General features: G+C 48.2%; 1 pseudogene; it reads right to left on the bottom strand.

The window, feature by feature from the left end:
* The window catches only part of LOC135292575 (zinc finger protein 208-like), an 837,577-nt pseudogene that overhangs the window by 321,812 nt on the left and 489,078 nt on the right, over nucleotides 1-26,687 (bottom strand).

Below are 26,687 nucleotides of genomic sequence, written 5' to 3'. Positions count from 1 at the left end.
GCTTTTAAAAACTTCTGTCAATAATCCATGCCAGATGGGCAGCAGCAGCCTCACCTCACCTCTCATGGTCATGCTGTGGGGCACAAGCCGTGCTCCCAGCTGCTGTGCCCAGAGTGCTCTGGTGCCTTCTGTGCACAGCCAGGCAAGGGCTGATGTGGGAGTCAGGGAACTGTGCAGCAGGAACTGTGCCAAGGACTTGGGCACCATCCCCTGGGCTGGTGCCATGGCAAGAGATCATCCTGGCCCAGCACAAGGGACAAGGGGTGATGATAGGGGAGGCAGAGCTCAGTGCTCAGCACCACAGCAGCACGAGGCCTTGTCCCTGCCAGCCTGAGCCTTGTGCTGCTAGGATAATGCAGTGGGAGCAGGAGAGGTGATGCTGGCTGCTCTGCAGCTTTGGAACTAGGCTGCTGCTCTTGGGAGGCACTGGGGCAAGGCAGTGAAGAAATGAAAGCAATCTGCACTGGATTATAGCAGTAAGATAAGGGAGATGGATGAAAAAGAACAAGAAAGTTATTACTTCACAAGAACAAAGTGGTGAGTAGGTCTGCCCCCAGTGCAGAAAGAATGATGATGGCTTTTTTTTTTTTTTTGAGGAAAAGTGCTGCTTTTTTATTTTGGAGATCAAGAGGGAACCTTCCACCATCCAATAATTGATTCTCCTCTGTCCCTCCCCTAAACTGGTGATGGGGTGTTTGTGCATCAGCAGCTTTCTCCTTGAGCAAGGGCAGGTGTCTCTTGTTGAGATGTGTGGAGCAGAGCCAGGGGCAGTGCTGTTAATCCAACAGAAGGCACAGGTCACTGGGCCTTGATTTTTAACCACAAGGCAGAGTGGGCATGGATTGGCATCAGCCATGAAATCAGCTGGGGAGTGTTGTGCAGCTCCAAGTGCTGCTTTCAGTGGGTGTTGGTGACTTTTGGAGTGTGTCTGCTGAGTTCAAGGACAGGTGAGGTGCTGTGCTAGATTCAGGACCCCCTTGTTTGGTTGTTGAAGCTGTTGCTCTTGGCTGTGCCAGCTGGTGCACTGCTGACAAGCTGCTCCTTTCCTCTAGGATTCATCTGTGCCCTGTGTAGAAGTGTTGCTGCTCTTTTCAGAGGATGTTTGGGGCTGCCCTGGGTTCATGTGTCAGAACTGTGTCTGTAATGATGGTGTGGGTCAAACTCTGCTGAGAAAGCTCCTCCGTGGGAACAGCAGTTCCAGCTAAGAAGTAGCAAAGCAGGAACCTGTGTCTGGCAGGGCTGGTTACAGAAGTTTGTGGGGACACCTTGATGTCCATCCCATTGCAGATGGGGAAAGTGAGGCCCGGAGCCATGTCTGGCTGTGTGTTCAGGGTCCTTCATGGGACCAGCAGCATCCCGGGGGCTTTTCCTGCCTGCCCTGTGCCCAGAGCCCATCAGTGGCTGTTGGCTGCTGGCCACTTGGCTTTAGCTGCCTCCTGTGCCCAGGGGCACTGTGCTGAGCACATGGTGTGTGCTGGTTTGAAAGGCACGGTGCCCTGACCCCAGGTAGGTGCTCCCGAGCCACGACAGCCGGAGCTTTGCAACTCCTTGAACCAAGGCATTTCCTGCTCTGTCCTCGCCATGCAGGGGCAGCGTCACTGGACCGAGTTTGCACTTCGACCTCCCTGAGCTCGACTTCGGGGACATCTCCTTTGGTGAGTGCTGCCTGGGCTGGGACACAGCGGGAGGGATCTGTGCCTTCCGAGAGAAAAGCATCCCTCCCTCCTGCTCTGCCCCAGCAGCCTCTTCAGGGTGGGAACTGCAGGGCTGCTGGTGCCGCAGGGAGCATTTGGCCATTGTCAGATCAAACAGAAGCAAGGCATAGAAAGTCAGGATTTTCTGGTGTCTCTGTCCTGCTTGAAAAGACAGATGTCTGCCAAGGAATGGAAAGATGAGCCCCTCCCTCCAAATGATGATACCTTTGAAATGACAGGGCTCCCGGGCAAAACTGTGGGAAAAGGAATAACAGTTCTTTCCTAGACTATATCAGGAGAGCCCAGAGAACAAGAGCAGACGTTTGCCAGCTGCCAAGTCCCGTTTTTGTCCTTTGGTGCAGTGAGGATCCCAGCAGGAGGAGCTGTGGGCTCTGGCAGGGCAGTGATCCCCTGCCAGCCGGCAGCGGCAGGGAAGGAGGGAAGGAGGGAAATGCTCCTTTTGCAAAGGGACAGAGGGCAGGGGGATGTGGGCAGTGCCTCAGAGCAGCAGGCAGCAGCGGGGAAGGCAGGCAGGGTGGGTGCCAGGCTGAGCTGCAGCCAGGGCAGTGCCGGGGCCAAGCACACAACCTCCCGCAGCAGCACGCGGCCGAGCTCCCATCCCCGAGCGGGAGGAAGGGAAGCTCCGCTCCCTGCCCAGCCTCAGCTCCCACTGCACAGCGCCCACGGCATCACGCCACGGCTGCCAAAAACCCCCAAGGGAAAAGCCCACCCCCAGGGCCAAAACCCCCAAAACCCCTATCCCCCTTCCCAGACCAAGGGGAGCATTCACTACCAAGCCAAAACCCAGAACAAGGAACTTTTTAAGGAAACTACTTGCCTTTCCTGAGCTGCTTCTGTCCCCCCCTGCATCACCATGGAGGCACTTGTCAAGTTGCCTTTTTGAAGAAGTGAAACAAGAAAGGCAAGAGATGGAACTATGGTTCTGAACCAGGAGATCGATCCTGCTGGATCTGCTTTCATTCCTAAGGTCTCTTCAGCTGAAGGCAGCTGTTGTATCTTTGCTTCTTTGGAACTGTTGACTGTTGTCTGCATGTGGTGAGCTCAGTCTCATTGGAGGTTTTGCCATCTGTGTTTGTCCTTGTTGTGCCTCTCTTGCCTCCCTGCTGGAGTCACTGCTGGAGCTGGCAGTGCTCACTGGGATGGGCACAGAGAAGCTCTGGGTTGCAGCTGCAGTTGTTTTTTCTCCCCATCTGTGTTCCAGTGCCTCTTGGTGAGCAGGCCCAGGGAGAAGTCTCCTCCCCACAGAGCTGGCCAGCCCAGCCAGATGTCCACTGCAGAGCAGCTTGTGGCTGCTCTCCGGGCTCTGCAGGACATCCCCACCATGAGTGGCTGCATCTCTGGCTTTCCAGCATGGAAAGCAAATCCCAGAGCTCCAGTGGGGTAAAGCCTTGCAGGCTGCAACCCCAGTGAGCAGCATGGGTGTGATGTCCCCGTTTGTTGGGTGAGGTGGGACCTGGTTCCTCATTGCCAATCTCCAAGCAAGGCTTGGGTGTGCCCCCAGTTGAGTGGGCTCTGAGCTGTCTCGTGCTCAGTCTGTTTGGCTCAAACCAAGAGACGCCTTTAGGATCCTGCAGAGAGAAGCTGCATTGGGGTGCTTTGCCTCACGTTCTAGTTCCTGATTCCATCCTCACTTTCTTTTGCTGTAGCTTCTTCTCAATGCTGACTCACTGTTTACCTATCTTGAAAAGGGTGGGAGTGGTGGCAGGCTTAACAGGGAATTTGACAGCTTGAATTCTCAGAGGAAATGCTCGGTCTGGGTGCACACTCATCACTGGGAGATCACTGGTGCTGGTTTGGGGCAGGTGAGGCAGCTCCTCCCCATCGCCAAGAGAGAAGCTTGCAGTGTTCAGCAGGGCCAGGAGTGGGCATTTTCAAGGCTGCAGCCTGCAATCTGTGTCAAAGGGAACTGAGTGACGATTCATTCCTCATGCAGCTTCTGGGTGAGCTGTAGTTCAGATAATCCAGAGCTAAACTCCAGTGCCACTTTCATCGTGCCAGGCCATTCCCAGCAGGAGTCAGGCCACAATGGGAGCCTCAATGGATGTTGGTGTCCTTTCCTAGGCTTTCCCTACACCCAGCGCTGCCGGCTCACTAACAGCTCCCCGGTGCCCGTGACGTTCCAGCTCCGCATGTCGTTCGATGGCACGCAGCCGGCTGTGGACAGCGTGGATCAGATCCGCTGCCACAGTGACCCAGCCTGGAGGAAGGGCGTTCACTTGTATGTGGAGCCCCGGGAGTTTACCATCACTCCCAGCCAAGGGACCATCCTGCCCCAGGGACACCAGGACATCCAGGTACGGGCAGAGTGCAGCCAGAGACGCTTCAGCACCAGGGCTGCAGCTGCACTGGAGCGTGGGAGGGCTTTAGCTCTGCTGCCAGCTTTGAGCATGGTGTGAGTGAGAGATCTGCACTGCTCTGAGGCCTCTGCTAGCTGCCTTACTCGGGATGTTCCTCAAGGAGCACTGTTTTCTTTCCAAAATCATATGCTGAGGTCACATACCATATGGTCAAGGCCAGAAGTCACTCTTGGGTTCTTGAGAGCCATTTATTTGATTGCAAGTGGGCAGAGCAAGGATGAGGGCAAAAGGTGGCTGTTAGAGAGATGTCATTGTAGAAAGCAGTTAGCTTTCCTTCTTGGTCTGATTTCCCCTCTCCTGGGGAGCAGAAGGATTTGTGTTCACGGCAGGAATCTCCAGTGGGGACAAAAAACTCTGCAGCCATGAACTGCCCAGCACCTGCTGGGCCACACTTTGCCCTCAGCTTCCTGCTGTAAAGCTGAACTCGTTGTGTTCAAGTCAGATTTCTTCTGCTTTTATGTCATTGTAGTCAGATGAGAAATTGGCCCCTTAATTTGAATACAGTGGTTCATAGAGCTTTAGTCTAATGTTTTAATGTAGCTGAGCTATGCCCTGATAGCGAGGTGTGTTTAAGACATCTGCTATTGCCAGAAGGCTTTTGTTGCTTTGAGACTGTGCTCTACACATGGAGCAGCAGCAGAATTAAGACAAAATCTTCCCTCAAGGGCTGGAGGATATCACACGTGGATAATGAGCTTTTGTAAGGAAGAATTTCCTGTTCTTCTCTTCCACCAGGTGACCCTGTGTTCCAACTCGGTGATGGAGTTCTACAGGAAAATGCTGGTGGATCTGGAGGGTTTTGGCAAGGGAGTGGCATCATTGGTCATCACAGCCAGGTACCAGCCCTTCCCTGGCCTCCCCCAGCCCCTGCCTTGCCCAGGCTTTGCTGGCTGCAGCTGCCAAGGAGAAGTGCTGGTTCATGAGCTCATGTTGTGCCAGCTGGGCATGAGAAGAGCAGAGCTTGGACAGCAGCCTGTGGTGAAAAGCAGCCCTGCTCCCAGCCCAGCAGGATCCTGGGCCCTTTTCTGAAGGCACCAGGAATGAGATCATTTCTTGGCCTGGCTTTTGGTGCTTGAGGTGGAACAAATTTCCCCAGGGCCTCCTCTCCTTCTTGCTGCAAGAGGTGGAGTTGTGCTGGGTGCGAGCACCGTGCATTGGTTTGGGACACAGCAAGCAGCCTGCTGAGAGCCAGGCTCTGGTTCTGTTCATGAGGGCACGTGGCAGGGGGGAAGTGGCTGCCAGCAAGAGTGCTGAGGGCAAGGTCTCAGGAGGGGAAAGCAGCCCTTGGTGTGGCAGCTCAGTTCTAGACTTTCTCCTTCCCTCTGCTTCCCAGTCTGAGCTTGAATGTTCTCAGGGTTGAGATCAAAAGTGGTTGTTGCTGCAGCAGAATTCCATCCTGCTGTGCTGCTGTGGGTGTCAGTGGAATGCCAGGAGGGATGCAGTTCCCTGGGGCTGTTTCCTCTCCCAGGCAGAGCCATCCAGGCAGTGCCTGGGCTGGCATTTTGTCAAGCAGGTGGGCTGGGGACAGTCAGTGCCTGGAGCTGTGGAGGGAAGGAGCCAGGGAGCTGTAGGACCTGGGAGGGGCTGATCAGCCACTCTGGAGGGCAGCTGGTGTCTCGTGCCCTCCAAGGCTGGGGCAAGCAGCTGAGTTCCCAGGCAGGGCAACAGCACCATGGCAGAGAAGGGAGTCATTTTTCCTGGGACACTGGAGTTGTGTGTTCCTTGAGCCTTAGTGAGTTCTGTTCCTTGTTGGGAAGGCTCCCCCAGAGCTCGTGGATCACTGGGAGTGTTACAGGAGTCCTTGCAAGCCTTCCTGGGGAAAGGAGGGGCTGAGGCAGCTGTGGGACAAAGTGCTCTGCCTGGGGCACTTGGCAGCCTCTGGCTGCTGCCTCTCAGGGTTTGCCCCTCCTTGACAAGACCTGTTGGAGTGGGAAGACGTAGAAGGCAATTATCACTGCAGGGCTGTTCAATGCCCATTTGACAGTGACCAGTGTGTTATGCTCTGTTTTACAATCTTTGGGGGTAAATGTTCTCCATTCTCTCAGTATCTCTGATTCCCCTGGGCTCATCTCTTTGTCCAGATGTCTTGTTCCTAAGCTGCAAGTGTCCCCCCATGTGCTGCAGTATGATGAGTGCCTCCTGAAGGTGCCCTACGAGAAGAAGTTCATCATTAGGAATCCCAGCCACCTGCCTGGCTGCTACGGGCTTATTGAACAGGTTTGGCATCCCATCCACCTCCCCCTCTCAAATATTATTGAGGAGCTTATTAGGGGGAAAAAGGGTTTGGACGTGACCTTGCTGGTTTCTATTCAGTCTTAAAGATCTGCTGAGAACAGGATCCTACCCGAATGTAAACTTGAGGATGCAGTTTAACCTGCTGAGGGAACAGTTGATGTTCTAGTCTTCAGGGTGTTTTCTTGTGGGAGATCTTAGAGGGCTGTGAAAGCTGCTGCATCCACAGACAGCAGTGCCTGTGCTGGCAGTCTCCTTGCAGGATCCCCTGGGAATGCTAAGCCTACAATTCTTGCATCTTGTTTGTGCCTTTTACCTTTGTCCTGGGCATTTTTAAACACGTGTGTCAGTTGCTGTTGCGGTGGATGTTAGGGAGTGTAAAGTTTCTTCAGAGGTGCCTCTGAAGCTGCATTTCATTGTGTCTCTTGCAGAAACGCAAGGAGGACTCTGCTGTGCTCTACTCCAGCCCCAGGCCCTGTGGGATTGTCCAGCCTCACAGCACTGCAGAGATCCCAGTGCTGGTGGAAGTGCAGGCGCTGGGCACGCATCGCACCAATGTTCTCATCGGCGTGTTCGGGGATGAGAGAAACCCACTGGTGAGTGCAGGGGAGATGTGTGCCTCTGTGCAGCTGCTCCTGGCAGGCTGCAAAGGGCACAGGGATTCTGCCGGGGAAAACAGGCACAGGCTGCTGTGGAGAAGGCCAGGAGGGATGGGTGGCACAAACAGCTCGTGCCTCACGGGTGGTAATCTCAGTGTCTGGCACAGAACGTCGTTGGTCTGAGCTGGAATCCAGGGTCACTTTAGTGCATTACTCTTGAAAATGCTGTTAACTTTGGAAACATCTGTTTGAAAATGGCATCTCTCTGAGCACAAAGAGGATGTCAGAAGACTTCTGGGAACCTTGAGCTTTCTGTAAAAAAAAGGAAGGCTGGCATTTCAAGAGTGGTTGCAAGGATTGAAACTTAGATTAAAACATAAGGAAATGACAATGGCAAATTCCCTGAATGGCACCAAACATCTGAACCTGCGCCATTGTGGCACTGCATGTAAATCAGTGAACAGGAAGGACAGGCAATGCAGGCTGTGCCAGGGAGCATGAAGTTTGACAGAACAGTTTCTTTCAACTCTGAGGCTGCTTACCTTAAAGAGGAGGGTTTCTCCCCACCAGAGGAACCAGTTGTTTAACTGTCAGCCTGGCCATAACTAGAGATTTCTTGCAAAGCTTTTACCTTTGGGCCAATCCTTTGTAGTTTGAAAGGTTCTCTTACCTTGATCCTTTTAAATTTGAAGGTGAACATGTAATTATCTTTTTCTTTTTTCCCAAAAGCCCAGCATTTCAGCTGGAGAGTGGTAGCTGTCCCTAAAGAAATACCTTGAGCAGGGATGAGCTGTTTAAGGTTTTTTAGTTTTCCATGTTCTGGTTTGTTTGAGTTTTTTTTTTTAATCTTTCTTGCCTGCTTCCTGGGACAGAGAAAAAAGTTATGGAGCTCTGGACAGCTGGCAGAAACCTCCCCAAGCCCAAGGCTGATGGAGTCTGGCAGGATCCCAGCACTACAGCCGATGTATGTATGTCTGTATGCATGGGGAATGCCACCTGAGTCCCCTGGGAGTGTTGGAAAATGTCAGCCAAGCCCCCAGCAGTGTCAGGGAAACATTCCTGATAAATACCTGCTGGAGCTGCAGAGTTTCTGGCGTTGGGCCCTGGGGGGGCTGTGCTGGCTGTGCTGGCTGTCTCTGCCCCTGGATGTCTCAAATCTGCCCTTTTTGCTTGCCTTCTCTGTCTTTTCCTCTCCCACTGTGCTTTTTGCATGCCCACAAGGTGTTCATCCCTGTCCTCTGCAGTTCCTCAGTGCAAGCAGTTGCAGCTGCTGCAGCAGCTCAGTGTCATTCCTGGGCTGCCTTTAGAGCAGACCTGCTCCAGCCTGGATTGGGAAGGGCTGGATCAAAGCATTTCTCAGTTCAAGGTGCCAGCAGCCAGCCAGGGGCTGCATCCTGACCAGGAGCTGCTGGTTCAGGTGTCCCTCCCTCCCTCCCACTGCAGGTCTCTGTTCACAGTTATCTTCTTTTCCAGAGATGAGCTTCATCCACCTAAATTTAATCCCCAACCACCAAAGGAGATGAGAACATGTTTGGATTGCCCAGCGTCTCGATGGAGGCACTTCAAGGCTGGAAAGCAGGAGGCAGCCACAGCCCTGACTGAAGAGCAGGATTTGACCCAGTCTTCAGGAGCAGAGGTAGATTTTCTTGTACACCTACTGCTTGTGCTGCCTCCTCAGCCTGCCACCAGCAAGTCATGCTCCTGCTGAGCTCCCTTTTTGCTGCCCTGCTGTCCTGTGCCCTGACAGTGGCTGGGCAGCAGGGCCAGTGGCTGGACATGGGGGAGTGGCAGGGAGAAATAGGAGAGTTTTCCTTGGAGAAGCTCACTCAGATCCTACAGGCCTGTGTTGAGTGTGGCATTTTTTGCCTTGTTGCCTTCCCAATGCAAGATGAGGCTTTTATCTGCATCATGATGGGAAGAGCTGCAGCTTCCTTGCCCACAGCAAGCTGGGATGAGTCCTGATCTCCATGTGCCCTCTTCCCAGCCCAGCCAGACTCCCTGTTTGCAGGTCTCTGCTGTCACCCGAGAGCTGCTCTTGCACTGCTGGCCCTGAAGCTGTCTTACAAACTGAGACTTGGCAAAGTGGCTGTCTCTTCCTGCAGGCGTAGGGAATGGCTTGTTTTTCAGGTGCCACCACAAGCTCCTGCAAACCCTCACCTCCCAGCAGGCCTGGAGGGATTCAGGTGCTCCGTGGGCACACCGCACACTGCCCTGGAAGCGGAGAAGGGAAGAGGGAATCTGTCTCCCTTGCACACTGGCAGTGTGGCAAGCAGGGCTGGAGCTGCCAGTGCCACTGGTGGCCCTGAGCATTGGCCACAGAGGGGCCTCCCATCCCTGCAGGCCCAGCACAAAGTGCTGCTGGAGCAGCTGGGTGTTGGAGAGGCCGTGCAGGACACGTTGTGGGGCTGCCCAAGGACGCTGTGCAGCACCTATGGAGGGCACTGCTCCCCCTGCAACTCCTCAGGTGGTCCAGAGGAAGGTTTTGCAGGAGCTTTTGCTGTAGCACCTTGAGGAAGCAGCATTTAAATCAGAGAGAGAGGGGAAGAGCCTCAGGAGTCAGATGAGCTGGGCTGGGAGTCCTTTGCTCAGCTCCAAGAGCTCTCACTCTGAGTCTCCTCCTTTTCTAAAAGCAGTAAGTTTTGAAAGTTTTTCAAGGCAAGTTGTGCATCAGAGAGAATTTCTAGTGCCAGGAGACATCCCAGTTCACTTTCATGTCATGTACTAATGAATGCATTGACCCGTGAGGATGGGAGAAGATTTTCCCCATGGTCCCTGCACTGGTCAGTGGCATGGATGCAGGATGAGATCAGGGTGATTCTGGCAGTGTTTGGGGAATAGGCCCCTCTGGCTGCAGCTGCACTTTGCTCCAAGGTGCTCTTCTGCATCCATTTCCATGCTCAACAGCTCCATCTCTCCTGTCTTCCATGCAGGCTTCCAGTATCCTGCCAGTGTCAGGTGTGCTGCAGCCAGGAGAGAGCCAGCAGGTCTCCTTGCCCTTCTCTGGCCACCTCAACAGCATCTCCAGTGCCACGGCGCTGTGCCACGTGGAGGGAGGCCCCAGCTCCGAGGTGCTGGTGCCCGGGGAGGCCTCACGTGTCAGCTGCTCCCCGAGCCCCCAGGAGATCAACTGTGGCTCTGGGGCACCTCTCAGGGAGAGGTGAGTAAGCCTGCCATGGGTTCCTGCTCTCCATGGGTTACTGTCCCTGCAGGGCTTCCCTGCTCCAAGGACTCTGAGCTCAGAGGTGCTGCATAGCAAAGGCCAGAAGCAGCACAGGGATGGCCACTCTTAGCTCCCTGGCTCCCAAGAGAGGAAGCACCTTCTTCTGTTGGGACAGAGCATCTTCTTCTCTAGTTTAGTGGTGAGCCCTCCTGGCTCAGATGCTGCCTGCAGGGAGCTGGGCTCTGGCCCTGCCTTGGCACTGCCTCTAGAGGTGTCTTTAGCTCCATGGTGTTGAGTCACATCTTCTTCATCATCTCCCTTCTTCACCAAAACAGTGGGATTGTGGTGTGGGCAGGCGTGGGGCACACACCAAACCTTGGTTTGGGTGCTGGTGCTGCCACAGATGAAGTCCTTGCAGTGCTGATCTGCCAGGGTTCTCCTAATGGTGGGACAGCAGCCATAAAAGCTCCTGTCCTTGAGGCTCCCCTTCAGCTGCAGCAGTGGGCAAGCACAGGAGAAGCTCTGCTCCAGCAAGGCAGCCCAGCTCAGGACACACAGGCAAAGTGTGCAGCTGGGAGTGGAGGCTGCTTAAAGCAAGCCTGTGCATCAGGACTTCCTTCAGGCCAGGCTGAAGTTGGTTTCATGGGGAGGAGAGGGACGAGGCTGCTTCAGATGGTTTCCATGGCAGACAGCACCAGCTGGCTTGGTCACAGCTGGCTTCCAGCAGGAAATCTGGCTGACAAGAGCCTGTCTTGCAGGAGAGCAGTTCCTCCAGCCTTTGCTTTCTGACTGATAGGACTATTCTCATTTAGGATCAGGCTATGAGTCATTAATACCGAGGCTCATGGACAGAGACTCTCTAACTCATTAAAGTTAGAAAGTGGTATGTTTATTAACCCCGGTGGGCGGCACCAGAGTCGTCCCTACAAGGCGTGACCGTGCTGTACAAGGTTCTTTGCCCTCTCTTTATTTCCCAGGATCTTACATACAACATATGTGCACAACCCCAGCACTTCCCCTCCCTGCTCTGTATTAAAATGAGGTCATTAGTCCTTCACACCTGTGCAATTCTTCTCTGGAATTGGGTTGGTGGTCTCCTATTGGGCCAGTGGTCTTAAGGGATGAAGTCAGGAATGTCTTCATCAGGTCTCTGTGACCCTCTGGCACCATCCAAGGTCCCCTGCTTAGTGACTGATTGACATAAAGCCCAGGTGCTAACCATTGTTCTACGGGTTTCAGTATGTTCTTCTAACAGTTCACTTACTCCACTTCCTTCTATCAAGAAGCTCATCATGGTAAATAATATAACAATCAGCTCTGGCTTAAGCATCTAATCATCATTAACCTATGGTCTACCTGTCTAACTGACATCCTGATCAATGTGAATTGCTTCTAAGCCTCAGGTGAAATCTGAACTCTTTAAATTCTTGCTTCAGCTGTGCCCAGGGAGAAGGGAGCTGAATGAGCTGAGTAAGAATTGCAGGAGAGATCAGCAGACGTTGGCACTCTGTGCTCTGCTTGAAACTGGGAAGTCAAGAGACAAAGGGCGTTTTCAGGCACAGCGCAGAGAGCTGGTGGATCAGCCTTTGGCAGTGGGCTGGAGGTGTCTGGCTGTGCCTGGAGAGGGAGCTTGCACAGTCAAGCCCTTCTGATGGCAAGGCTCAGGTTTGGCTGGTCCTGGAGGTGCCCTTCCACCACTGCCCTCCCTTGGGATGTTCCCAACCTCTGTGGGTTGAGGAGAATTCACGGAAATGGTCTGGCGCTGCTGCCTGGCCTCAGGGTCAAGGAATGAAGTGCAGGGCCAGCCAGGACGAGTGAGCCCAAGGTTCTGGTGGTGACTCTCAGCCATGTTTTCTGTTTTGTCTGCAGAAGGGAGCTGAAGCGGCTGTCTCCAAAGCTTGAGGAGGAGGCAAAAGCCTTGGAGGAGGAAGAGAGGCAGAAGGAGAAAGAGAAGCAGAAGAAAGAAAAGAAGGGTGTCTCTGTGGGGAAGGAACCTCCAAAAGCAGAGAAGGGGAAAACCAAACCCCCAGAGAAGAAGGAAAGCAAGGCCCCAGAGAACAAGGACACCAAAATCCCACCAAGGAAGGAAATCAAAGAACCAGAGAAGATGGAAAACAAACTTCCAGAAAAGAAAAACAAACATCCAGAAAAGAAAGAAACCAAAATCTCAGAGAGGAAGGAAAGCAAAGCCCCAGAGAAGAAGGAAAGCAAGGCCCCAGAGAAAAAGAACACAAAAGCATTAGAGAGGAAGGAAACTAAATTCCCTGAGAAGAAGGAAACCAAAGCCCCAGAGAGGACGGAAAGCAAACTCCCAGAAAAGAAATACAAACCTCCAGAAAAGAAGGAAACCAAATTCCCAGAGAGGAAGGAAAGCAAGGCCCCAGTGAAGAAGGACACCAAAGCATTAGAGAGGAAGGAAACCAAATTCCCAGAGAAGAAGGAAAACAAAGCCCCAGAGAAGATGGAAAACAAACTCCCAGAAAAGAAATACAAACTTCCAGAAAAGAGGGAAACCAAATTCCCAGAGAGGAAGGAAACCAAAGTCCCGGAGACGAAGGAAATCAAAAGCCCAAAGAAGGAAAGCAAAGCCACAGAGAAGAAGGAAATGAAAAGCCCAGAGAAAAAGGAAAGCAAAGCCCTAGTAAAGAGGGAAATCAGAATTCTAAAGAAGGAAACCAAATCTCCAGAGAAGAGAAGCAAACCTCCAGAAAAGAAGGAAACCAAATTCCCAGAGAGGAAGGAAATCAAAATCCCAGAGAAGGAAATCAAAGCACCAAAAAAGAAGGAACCCAAAGCCCCAAAGAAGGGGGAAGCCAAAGCCTGAAAGAAGGGAGGAACCAAAATCCCAGAGAACCCAGCTGAGCTGGAGAAGAACTCTTTATTTTATTCACACAACTTATTTTATACAGTTTGCCAAACCTAATGTGCAACTTTAGGTAGTTAATCGATTTCTTATTACTAGTTATGCCAGTTATTCTGTTGGATAATAAAATATATTTTACTTGTGCATCAAATCTCTCTGTTGTATTCTTTGTATTGTTACCTATTCTCTTCACTGATTCTCATGGGACAAATCCCTTGTTCTTGCAGGTGCATTTGTTTTTCACCCTCAGATCAGATTGTTCACCAAGTCTCATTCTCAAAATAACTTCACGTGGGAACTTGTGACTGCTTAGCTGCACTTAGAAGAGATGACAGGCCAGCTGTTAATATAGCAGAACAAGGCCTGGTTTCATAAGGCCTTTCTTTTATCATTATTCTACCTGTCTCTGACATCTCCCCCTTTTTGTTCATTTAAAAAAGGCTCCTATGTTCTGATGTTGAAACAGCTCGCTCTTGGGAGGGTATGATCTCATGAAGGTTATCACTGGTTATCTGTTAGATGTGGGATAAGATACATAAAAGACCAGTTCCAATCAACAAAACTTACCCAATTCTGTCAAGTCATTGACACAGGGTTTTGCAGCATGAGCAAACAAAAGAATAATGTCCAATGTCTCTTAGGGAAATGGAAAGAAATGACCATTGTTTCCAATTAGCTGAGAAGTAGGAGAAGGTCCATTAGCTGGAAATGTTGATCTTGGACATCACTGAATGTCCTTCTGGCAGCTGGAACAGGGAAGAACTGAAGAAGGTTGGGAGGAGCACTGTCCCATGATGATGCCATGAGGCTTTTGTTGGCCAATTGCCTCTGTCAGTTTCCAGGCACAGCTGTGTCTTGGCAGTCCTACTCCTGTTCCTGTTCTGGCCACAAAGGCTGCAAGGGGATGAGGTTATTTCTCTTTCCACTGGGCCTCATTTCTTCAGAGCTGATCAGTATCTGATGGAATGAACAGGTGACTGCTTTGAGCTGTTGGTGACAAAACACAGGCATCTCTTCTCCTGAAGTTAATGAATCAATTAGGCTTCCCTGTGGGACACTCCACTGGGATTTAGATGGGATGACCTTTTTTCCAAGTTTCTAATGTAAATATTGCATGATTCAAAATGTTAGTCGTCCAAATTTCTCATGTACATATTGCATTATTTGAATGTTCTTAAGGTGTTCATTCCTCTTATTTTTTGTTTTTTTAAGAATGAGATGCATGTCTTTTGTTATGAGTATGAAGAAACAGCGTAGTAAAATAATACACGTAGTAGACAAGAAACTTAGAGCAATTAGGAATAATTTAGATACAACGATCGGGAATATTTCAAATAGCAGACAAAACTAACAACATAGGTGGAATGAAATAAACAGAAATCTCTGAAATAATGTACCATCATCCCAGAGTCTGCAAACAGCTGACAAACCTCGATTCAGTGGGGACTTGGATAATTATTTCCAGATCATAATTCCCAAGCTCCCTTTAAAAATAGTTCAACTGTCATGTACAGACGGTGAAATTGCAAAGTCAAAGCAACTCCAATCTAGTTTTGATGCAGAAAACATCTGGGTCTGTTGGCAAATTCCTGTCCAGGTAGAGCTAAGGCCTGGCCACCACCCAAGCTCTAAGTGGGAGAGAATTCCCTAAATGTAATTTTAAACAAGGCTCCTAAGAATAGCACTTAGGAGTAAAGGTCTAGGGGTGAAAGACTGATGAATCATCCAATAGCCGTCTCCTCCAAAATCTCCTCAGCATGGAGATGCTTTAAACACAGCAAACTGTTGGAGTGGTTCTGTAATAACAATTGGGACTGCATCTGATTGCTTAGAGTAGATGTCACAATACCATCAGTTTAGAGAAGACTTCTGACAAAGCTGAGATATCATTTCCTGGAACTCTGAAAAATACTTGAAAATCATGAGGCAGCACTGGGTCAAACCATGGAGCCCCAGTGCAGAGCCCAGCCAGAGGGGTAGTCTGGTCTAAGAGATACATGAGTAGCTAGAGAACAAAAGAAGGATCCTGAAATGACACGTGTCTTGTAGATAATTACACCAAAAGATGGTAAAACATATGAAAAGCTGGCTATAAAAACAGGAATAGAAACATGAATGTATTTATGACAGAAAAAATGCAACAAAGGAAACACTGAACAGCTCACTCATAAAATTTATGATATCTCAGATTAAATAACACTCAAACCTGATATAAATTCCTTTTGACATCAATAGAGCTTAACAAGATGAACTCAATAAAACCCAGTCCTAAAAGGATTTCAAATTAATAAACATAATTTCATTATCACCTTAGTAGAACAAAAAGCACACTCAAGAGAACTCAATGTTAATTACTATTAATACCGAACATAACTGGATCCATAAAAAGCTGGAATAGATCATTGCTGAAATGACGTAAAACTGAATCTTAACATTTATAAAATCTACCAAAATTTACTTAATAAAACTTAGCCTTATTCAAGAAGGTAACTGAGCGTTACAATATTTGGCCTTAATTTAACAGAATTCAAACGAACATTCTTAAAAGTTATAGATATGACATGATGTAACTCAGTCTAAGGTTATTAACACAAAAAGACAACTTAAAGGTGAACAAGCTGTAAGTGAAATAACAGCATGATGGTCTGCTGGAGGGATTAAAGTTGTAACAAGCATATTAGAATTAGAAGTAAATCAGTTATGAGTAAAACCCATGGTAACTGCAAATTCCATGGAAACAGAAATTCAGTAAGACTTTTCAAAGTGCAGGGTTACTGGGAAATAAATATAATAATGTGCAATTTAGCATATTGCTGAACAACTCAACAGCTTTTAGTGACAGTATCTGGCATCATTTTATATGGCAAATGTGTTAGCATTCTTGTTAAAGAGATCAGACCATGTTAAAATTTGATAGGTAATAAGGCACTGCATTTACCGCTTTTCAATCTCTCCAGTAACTGTAAAACTACATAAAACAATCAGAATTTAGTCAGAAACTAAAATAAACTTTTAAAAACCCTAGAGCACCACGTTTTCAAGGCACACAAACACAGCTCTGGGCCGGAGCGGGGCCTATGCCGACCACGGGGGAGAGGGAAGGCGCTGCCCAGAGGGAAACTATGGGGAGAACAGAGGCCATCTAAACTGCAATGACATAACTGTACACCAATAAAGCTTCTCTCAATATTCACACAATACTCATCCCTTAATTGCCAGAGCCAATCATCTCATTTTCCATCTCTCAGCAGGGCCCTGCGGCCGTGAGTCCAGCCCGCCGGGGCTGGCCCGGCTCGGCTGCCACAGCCCTCCCGGGGCCGCTGCACCTCTGCTCCCCAAACACTGCGGGAAAAGAGCAGGGGAAAAGCAGCAACACACAACAAACTCTACAACCTGCACACAAAAGATAAACACAGAAGAGGCACAAGCTGCATTTTATTGCACATTCTGACAACAGTCACTGACTGAGAGTTGCATTTCCAAGGCCAAGATCTGTCTTTTGAGAAACCTCAAACTCAGAAATACCATTTTTACTAGATGTGTACAAGGCCAGGCCTCACTGGACGCACAGATTTTCTCGCAACTCTGCATCATCTTGAACTGAAAAAGAATTAAGCAGTGTGCTCATGAGTCTGGCATCTCAGCCAGAAAGGCCAGGTATTAGAGCGAAGAAGTCAGCCTACAAAATCTGATTATTTTTTCTCTTCCATTGGCCTGTCAATAATGATAATCAGAATATATTTCCACATGTTAACATGAAGGTGTTTGTATTTACAGAAGCAGGAACATATCTATGAAGGCTTTTGAATTCTCTTCAAGGACAAGGACATTTGAACCAACAACCCTTTCTTAATAGAGAGGCCCAGTTTAACTTTTCACTGAAGATGTTAAACCCAAGGGCAGTTCATGCAGTGCTGTCTTTACATGTCGCTGTAGAGACAGGCAAGACACCTATTTCTTCATGCACAACAGCCCATCTTTATTCTTCACAGTTCATATTTCTATGGTTTTCTGAAGGCATTGTGTTTCATTTTAATTGCTTAGTAACTTAGTGCAACTCAGTTCATTGGTTAGTAGTTGCTCATGTAGGTGTCAGTCAAAACCTTTCCTCTCTCTAACGCGGTTTCCATTCTTGTCTCCTGCATAGAAGATGTGGGTAGAAGTCTTTCCTCTCACAGGTGCAAATTCCTTTCTCACAGGAACTTGTCAGGCTAGCTGTTAGCTGTACTTAGCCCAAGCAGCAGGCCTGAGCCATCATTTTACAAGGGTAACAAGGCTCTTCTTTTATAGGGTTTACCTATATGCAACATTGACATATGATTCTTTCAATCTTAAAGAATCATCTTTAATTTCTTTCACGTGAATTTTGACCTTTGTAATATTTGTATATGGTAGATTTGGAGTTCAAATCTGTTTTGAATCATGCCTTCATAGAATCCCAGACTCATGGAATCATTCAGGCTGGGAAAGCTGTGTGAGACCATGGAGTCCCAGCTGTGCCCGATGCCCACCTTGTCCCTGAGGCGACTCCGGCGTTTCGGGGTTTCCCCGGCCCCGGCTGCTGTGGCAGCCCAAGACAGAGAAGTCCAATTCAGCACGACCTGTCCGGGCCCCTCAGGCAGGCCCCAGAGCTGCAGGCAGTCTTAGCAAGCTCAGCTCTTCAGTGATTCTCAGCTCATTTGTGATTTCAGCTCTTGGCTTGCTGAGTGCCTTTGGCAGATGCTGGCAGAGAGAGGAGAAGGCTGTGTGAGGTTCCACAGAGATGTCTTTATTGATGTCTTCTGAGAAGGTCTCAGGGACAGCTCTTCTGCAGAACAGGGCAGAAGTAGGGCTTTATATAGGGTACAGGAGTTTTAGAAACAATCCAATAGTGAGGGTCGAGGCGAAAGTGAGCTGTGGGCTTAGAGAGATAAGCAAGGGTCCGAGGGTGGAAGAGGGGCTTCTTAGGTCCAGTCATCATGACCAGGCATTTCCTGTCTTAGGCTGCTGAATGCCATGGAGGCATTGCAGGCCCTGGGCCTGCTACAACTCCACTTTCTGTATTTAGAAAAAAGGCATATTTCTGTATTTAGAAATGGGGCACACTCTAGTTGAATGTCCAAAGCATTTACCTGTATTCCCATTTCTACTCGCTTCAGAGACCATTCTGGATTAACCAGCAGTCTCTGAGTTCTTGTTTTCTTCATAGCATACGGCCCAATTCTAGTAATCACAGGAACTATAGGCTGCACTTCTGCTTCTGGAATAATTGGCCTTTGGGTAGGAACAGCTTTCTTTTGTGTTAGTGGGGTAGTTCTGATCTTGTTCTTCTGATATTCAGTGCACACTTGAGTGATGCTAAAGTCAAGATCATACTCTCTTATTGCACACCCTTCTATTTTTAGGGCACTTACTCAAACATTTGTCACAGCATTCAGAGCTAATCTGAATGAGTTTCATGGGTGGATGGTAAGCCTCATGCAACCCACCTTGCACAAATGCATAGCTACATCCCCAAACATTTCTCCCTTCCCACAAACGTGCATTTGTGACTTTCAGGATCTCATTTAGGGCCCTACGAGAGTGGGGATCACAGGCCCTCTCTTGGCACCGGTACATCCCAGTTACGTTGTACCTGCACGGTATGGCACTGGCTCCTGTTACAACCATGGCAATGGCTATCATAGTTACCACCTTCTCCATCATGTCCATGATTTCTCTAAGTCCATATATTCACGGTTCCAGGTGAGCTTCAGCTTCAGTTCTTTGTCACCTGGCATCAGTTTCCAGACTTCCTCAGGGGCTTTCTTCACTCGGGAGTAATGGATCCAGGCCTGCTGTTCTTTGATCTTGAATGCAGTAAAGGTAGTGAGGAGCACCTGGAATGGTCCTTCCCACTGCAGTTCCAGGGTCTTTTCTGCCAAAGACTTAACATACCCATAATCCCCAGGTTGTACATCATATACTGGTCCATCCAAATCTCTGTTTTGAGCTCCAGCCACATATTTTGCAGTTCCTCTCAGCTGTTTATTCAGGGCTATCATATACTCGGGTAGGGTTTCCTCCCCTATTTGTGTAGGTGTGGCTCCTTCTTGAATTGCATATGGTCTCCCATATAATATTTCAAAGGGGCTCAATTTTTCCCTTGTCCTTGGTTTTGTCCAAATTGGCAATAATGCTAATGGAAGAGCCTGGGGCCAAGGTAGGTTTGCCTCTTGTCCCAATCTCACAATTTGTTGCTTAATCAAATGATTCATCTTTTCCACTTGGCCACTCGATTGAGGATGATATGGGGTATGCAGCTCACAGTCTATCCCCAGCTGGTGGCTAATTTCTTGCACAATTTTGGAAACAAAATGCGGCCCTCTGTCTGAGGATATGGTGGCTGGAACCCCAAACCTCGGGATTATTTCTTGCAACAGTGCTTTGCTTACCTCTCGTGCTTTAGCTGTCCTAGTAGGGAAAGCTTCTGGCCAACCTGAAAAGGTATCAGGCAATACCAAGAGGTAATGATATCCCCCCTTCCTGGGTAATTCTGTGAAATCGATTTGCCACTGTTGCCCAGGTCCGCAGCCTTTCCCAATTTGTCCAACTTTAGGCTTTGGGATGTTTTTAGTTAGTTCAGAGGCAAAGACTACACTGACGAGTTACCTGTATTACTGTGCCCTGGAGTTTCCTGGCCATAATTTTTCCTTTCAAATGGTTGTACAGGGCATCTACTCCCCAGAGTGTTTTTTCATGTTCTTTTTGCACTGATGACCACAGCAAATAGGAAGGCGCTACAAGTTTCCCTTCCTCTGTTACAGCCTGTCCTTCTTGATTATAATTTGCTTTTTTGGCCTTAAAAAGTTTCTTATCCTTTTTATTGTACACTGGCTTACCTTCAATAGAAATGTTTCCATCTGGGATCAATGTTGCCTCCACTGTCTCCTCAAATACCTCACCTCTGGCTGCGTCTTTTGCCTCTCTGTCCACCAGCATGTTCCCTTCTTCCAATTCAGAGCTCACTTTTTGCTGTGCCTTAATGTGCATGATGGCTGCCTTCTCAGGTAGTTGTACTGCACCTAGTAGTCTCAGTATCTCTTGTGCATGTTTAATATTCTTCCCTTGTGAATTCAACAGTCCTCTCTCTCTCCAAATGGCTCCACGTGCATGAACCACCCCAAACGTGTATCTTGAGTCCGTGTAGATGTTAACCTCTTTTCCTTTTGCCAGCTCTAAGGCTCGAGTTAAGGTGATTATTTCAGCCTTCTGTGCACAGGTGTTTGCTGGTGAAGGTCCAGACTCTATTACCTCTCTGCTTGTGGTAACCGCATATCCAGGGTGCCTTTTTCCACTGATGACATAGCTGCTTCCATCAGTGAACCAGGTCTCAGCATCTTCAAGTGGGGTGTCCTTCAGATCCGGGCAGCTGGAGAAAGTGGCTCCAGTGGTCTCCAGACAGTCATGGATCACTGCTTCTCCCATACTCCCACTGAGGAAGGAAGCTGAATTTACAATGTGAGTTACCACAATTTCAACATCATCTTGTTCTACTAGTATAGCTTGGTACTTCAGAAACCTCTGTGGGGAGAGCCAATGTCCCCCTTTTGCCTCAAGGACTGCAGACACCGTGTGGGATACCAGCACAGTCATTTTCTGGCCCAGGGTGAATTTGTGTGCTTCCTGGATGTTCACTGCCACTGCTGCAACAGCTCTGAGACACCCTGGCCATCCTTTAGCTGCCGTGTCCAGCTGTTTGGAGAGATAGGCCACTGCTCTCTGGTACGGGCCTAAGTTCTCTGCTAATATTCCCAGGGCAATCCCTTGTTTTTCGTGGGAAAACAGGAAAAATGGTTCACTCACGTCTGGAAGTCCTAGAGCCGGAGCTGACATGAGGGCCTTCTTTAGTTGGTCGGAGGCTTGGGTTGCTTCTTTTGTCCACTGAAGATCTCTGCTCCCTTCCCTGATCAGGGCATATAGAGGTTTAACAAGTAACCCACAGTTAGAAATCCACAGGCTGCACCACCCTGTCATGCCTAAAAAGGTTCTCAGTTCCTTCAGTGTCTGAGGGCTCGGGGTCTGGCGTATTGCTTCTTTGTCATCCTGCCCCAAGGTCCTTTGACCTGCACTCACCTCATAACCCAGGCAAATGACTGTTTGCCTCACCATCTGGGCTTTCTTCTGGGATACTCCATACCCGTGCAGGCCCAAACAGTTTAGGAGGCTTACCGTCCAGTGCACGCGTGTCTCCTGGGTCTGGGTGGCTGTTAGGAGGTCATCCACGTACTGCAGCAACTGCCCTTCTCCTGGTGGAGGTTTCCAAGACTCTAAATGCTTGGCAAGTTGCTCCCCAGATACAGTGGGAAGTTCTTGTACCCCTGTGGTAATACACACCATGTGAGCTGCTTCCTCCGTGCAGTTTTGGGGTTCTCCCATTTGAATGCAAAAATTTTCTGGCTGGCCTCGGAGAGAAGGAGGCAAAAGAAGGCATCCTTCAAATCTAAAATGGTAAACCAGGTTAGTTCAGGTGTTAAAGGAGTTAATAAAGTATAAGGGTTAGCAACTACTGGATACAAGTCTTCAGTTACTTTGAGAACAGCCCTTAGGTCTTGTACTAACCTGTATGACCCATCAGGCTTTCTTACTGGCAAAATGGGGGTATTGAAATCAGACTGACACTCTCTTAACAGTCCTATTAGCAAAAGGTTTTCTATGATTTTGCTAGTCCCTTCTCTGTCTTCCTTCTTTAGGAGGTATTTTTTAACACTTACTTGTTGTTCCCCTTCCTTGAGCTTAATTTGTATGGGCAATGCATTCTTTGCTCTCCCTGGTATATTAGAAGCCCATACACCAGGGAATATTTGATCCATTATTTTCTTGAAGTTTTTCTCTTCTTCACTTACGATTTCAATTTGTTTGATTATTAACATTAGGCTTAACAGCTCCACATATTGTTGGTCCTTTACCTCCAAACTAATTTCTCCATTTTTCAATATTATTTTTGCATCCAGCTGCTCTAGCAGATCCCTGCCCAAAAGTGCAGCTGGAGCATTAGGCATATATAAAAATGGATGAATCTCCCATTGCTTTCCCAATTTATACTTTAATGGTTTGCAAAAATATGCTCTTTCAGATTGACCAGTAGCCCCCTTTACCATAACATAATCATTTGTTAGAGGTACAGGACCTTATTCAACACTGACAATGTTGTCCCTGTGTCCACTACAAATTCCACTTCCTTTTCCTTGTTCCCCAGTTTAACTACAACCAGAGGGTCCCCTAGGGTAGGGCCCTCCTGTCCTCCTCAGTCCTCCTTCACATGAGCAACCAGCCTTTCCCCCAACCCCCAATCGCTTCTTCTCTGTTCATCACCCCTTCTTCATTCTGGGCACTGGTTTTTCCAGTGTCCAAATTTCTTGCAAAATGCACATGGATCTTTTCCCACTCGGGGTGGTCCTTGTCTTGGCAGGTCTTGCTCACGTTTCTCCTTTTCTCCCGCCCTTACTACTGCTACTAATTTCTTCATCCCTGGTTTATATCCTCCCTCCCGATTACTAAACACTCTCCGTGCTTCATCCAATAGAGTCTCCAAGCCTCAGCTATTTGGGCCCCGGATCTTCTGAAGTTTCCACCTGATATCTCCTGTGGATTGTCCGAAAAATAACTTTATTAGTTGCTGTATTCCTTCATCCAATCCAGAGTCCAGGGTGGTATATCGCCGCATCGTGTCCCAGAGGTGATCCAAAAATTCAGAAGGTGTTTGAGTAGGACCTTGTTTAACAGCACATAAGGCTGACCAATTTATGGTTTTAGGAATTGCTCATTCTAGTCCTTTTACTACAAAGTCTTGGTATCTCTTAAGCTGTGCCCATTCATCGGGTTCATTGGGATCCCACATTGGATCCTGAAGGGGAAACACATCTTTGATATCCTCTTGTGCTGGTGCACAAGTGTCTTCAGCTAAATCCTTGGCTACCTTCAAAAGCAACTGCTTCTCTGTTTCTGTTAAGGCATCAAGCAGTAACTGCATGTCTGCCCAATCAGGTAAATGCTGCTTAGCCATAAACTTTACCCTTTTAGCAACCCCTATTGGGTCATTCCCTTAACCCTTAGCAGTCTTTTCCCAAGCCTCCAAATCCACTGAGAAAAAGGGGACCTTAATCATCCTTGGTTCCCCATTAGAGGTTATAGCCTGCCTTAAGGGTGCTTGTATGAGTCCTTTAGTTTGCTTTCTAGTTGTTTGTGGGGGTGGGTTCAGTCTGGTTTGCCTTCTGGCCCTTGATGCTATCAGACCTTGCAGGGAAGGCTCAGGACTTGGTTCAGATTCATCCCATTCACTATCACTACTAGGCAACGGTGGGTAAAGCCTCCATGGTTCCCTTAATTCAGGAGTTGGTGGGGAAACCCCTCCCTCAATTACTGTTTTTCCCAGGGCAGATGAACCAGAAGACAAGTTAGGGGAGGCTAAAGTTGGTGAGGGTTCCAATTTTACTTGTTCCTCTACCCTGCCTCCTTCCTGCTTTCTAGGGGGTGCTAAAAGTGCCTCTACTGTCTCTTGTTCTAAGATCTCTGTTGCATGGAGCACATGCTACAACCCTGTTTCAGCTTTTCCCTGTTAGCTTTATTATCCTTCTCAAGAGCCAATACCAGTGGATCAGATGGAGGCCTAATCCCACAATCCCTTTGCCACTCAGGGTGATTTCAAAGGCGGAAAAACATAGCAGCATAAGTCACCTCTTGCCACTTCTATTCCCACCTAAGGAAAAGCATGAACTGTAATAGAGTCTCATAGTCCAGTGTACCATTTGCTGGCCACTTCACTCCTCTATCAAGTCTATAGAGTGGCCACCACTACGTGGAAAGTTTGACAAGTTCCCTTTTAGTTTCACTGCCACCATAGCCCACCAGCTCTTTCCAGTGTGTTAAGATACACCCTAAAGGGCTTCCTCTGGGAATCTCTTTGCTTTCATGTGCCCCCATGTTTAGGACCCTCTTTTCCAAAATGTCTTTTGATCTTATCCCAGTTCTTAAATTTCACTTGGTATTCCCTTGGTACAAAAATATACTGGCAACACTCAACTCTAAGAATTTCCACTGCTTTCTTTAATGTTCCTGAAACCCCATTTCCCAACAACTCAAATATTTTACTGCTATCCCGTAACTCTTGACCAATTGCCAACAAAATTCATATAGTTATCTGGGCAGCCTTTTGTTCCTTTTTATAACAGAGAGACAAGTTCCAGTCTTAGGTATTAACCACCTGTACCCTTGCCAGACCCACGAGTCCTGACAGACTGCACACCGAAACACGATCCACAGATCACAGCAGCAATCTTTCCTTGGGCAGGGGAATACCCCTGAACCAGGTTCTCGATTCCTGTGCCTCCTGTTCCTGCTCATATAGTTGTGCTAGCAAACAAAAGGGATAAAACAGCTTGTTAATTAATTTTCTCCTTTTCTCTAAAAAAAGAAAGGGTTAGCAGGCCTTCAAAGGCAGGGTTCAGAGCAGCAGCTGTTAGGGAAAGAACTTGTAGTTCTACAAAAAAGGGGTGGGAAAACTCCTTTTGATTCAATCTAATGAAACCACACCATGTAGTTAGGTACTCCACCCAAGTTGCAGGTTACTAATAATTTATTAAATCAGGTCCTCTGTTAAGCTTTGCTCCAGGTGTATTCCTATTAAAATATGTTTAAAAATTGGAAGCAACTTTTCATACACTGTAGACAGTGTGCAGCTGAAAGCAAAGCGTATCTCTTGTCATGCTGTAACCAAAGGACAGATGGAAACCTTGCAAAGTATCAGTCAAGTTCTGGCAGAAATTTGACGATTCCATGCTGCACCAAGAGCTGTGTGAGTCACTACTGTAACCCATTCCGAAGCTTTTTGGACTGCTAAGCAAATTTCTCTCACCCTTTGGTGGAAAATGTTACAGAACACAGAGTTCAGCTGCGTATCTGGGCACCAAAGAAGTCTCTCAGCTACCTCTGCCAGCACTACTTCTGGGCTCTCTGTTTTCTGCATACAACCAAAGCCGCTAAACTGAATTTCCTTTTTCTTGCTGACAACCTGACTCCTAACACTAATAGTTTAGGCTCACAAAAAAGAAACAGACAGGGGTTTTCACAACCCCAAACACAACAAAAGTTTTAACAAGGTCCTGCTGAAAATCACACAAACTTTGGCCAGGGCACAGCACAAATCCCTCCACAAGAATTGGGGGGGTGGGGGTAAACCATCAGCACTTTAAAATATTACCACACACTCTAGCAACTGCAAACCTCACATACCAATAAAATTATCAAAACACGCACTCACCAAACTCTCGGGGTTTTACAGGGAGATAAAAAGACGTATCCCAAGGCTACAAAGTCTGGACTCCCCTCTGGTTACCCAGGAAACAAATGACTGCCTGATCACCAGGACTGTGTCAGGAATAGTTGTGGGCTTTCCATTCACTCTTTTAACTACTAAGGAAACAAATTTAACTCACACAAAGCCTTTTTCACCTGACCATACATCAAATAAAAGTTTACATCCAAAAACACATGCTGTCCAAGCTCACACACAGCCTAATTCCCCTCTAACACAGTCTAAGCACAATACAAACACTTGAAATCAGTCCGCTCTCCCAAACAAAAGTGGCAGTGTCCCTCCACAATCAGGCAGGGATTTCAAAGACCTTTTACAACTTTAAGCTTACAAAACTCCCAAAAACACTTACAAAGGTTAATAACACATGCCAAATCACACAAATGATAATGCTTACAACACAAACTCTCACAAACCACAACAAATACGGTGCATCTACAACCTAAACACACAAAATCACAAAGCCACCAAACAAACACAGATCCAATTACAATACACACACACACACACACACACACACACACACACACACACAGACACACACACACAACGCTGGGGGCACAACCAGGATTGTCTGCCACCCACAATGGGACCCTTCGCAGTCCAAAAATTCGGACTAACCACCCAAATGACGAGTCACTGAGGTGCACCTTTAAACTACAAATTGAAACCAGAGCCACCCCTGCTCCAATCCCAATTCACAACACCACAGCCATTGTCTCCACTACGAGACACGGACTACCAGAGCCCTGGTCCCCACTGCGGCACACGGGTTACCAGACCACTGAGGCGGGACGTCTCCCGCGTCCTATTAACTGCTGATATAATAAGGTACCTTTTCCTAAAGAGAAACATACCTTTTGTCCGTGGTTCCAGCAGGACCTGGTCTTTCCCCACGTAGGCAGCAGGATCACAAGATCCTCCTTCCCAGAAATTCCTGGGTGGGTGCCCAGAGGGGTCCCAGACCCCCACTGGCCCCACGGCCAGAGAGTGCAGGATGTCCTGCTGCAGTCACCAAAGTGATTTATTAAAAAAATATGGATATTGATCTAGCACCGATATCCAACTGTGACGGACAAAAACTCTCTAACAGTTTAAAGCTAGAAAGTGTATGTTTATTGCGATGCCGGGTGGCGTGTGGGATAGCTCCCAAATGCACACTGCAATTTACAGGTGATTACAGAGTCCTGTCATCCATACAACTACTGAATACCCAAAATACAAATACATATTCATAATTTTGGTACATCCCATTCCCCGTTTCATAGGCTAATTAGTTCAAAATCTATTAGGCATACGTAGTTTGTTCTTTGAAATGGGTCGGGGTCCCTTTCATGGGAAGGGTCCCAAAATGAGGAAGTAAATGAAGTCTTCCTCATTCTGACCTTACTACCTTTTCAATGCAAATATGACAAATGAACCCTTGGCAG

This window comes from Passer domesticus, unplaced genomic scaffold (assembly GCF_036417665.1).
Source record: "Passer domesticus isolate bPasDom1 unplaced genomic scaffold, bPasDom1.hap1 HAP1_SCAFFOLD_37, whole genome shotgun sequence".
Taxonomy (NCBI): domain Eukaryota; kingdom Metazoa; phylum Chordata; class Aves; order Passeriformes; family Passeridae; genus Passer; species Passer domesticus.
This window is presented reverse-complemented; position numbering and strand designations above follow the sequence as displayed.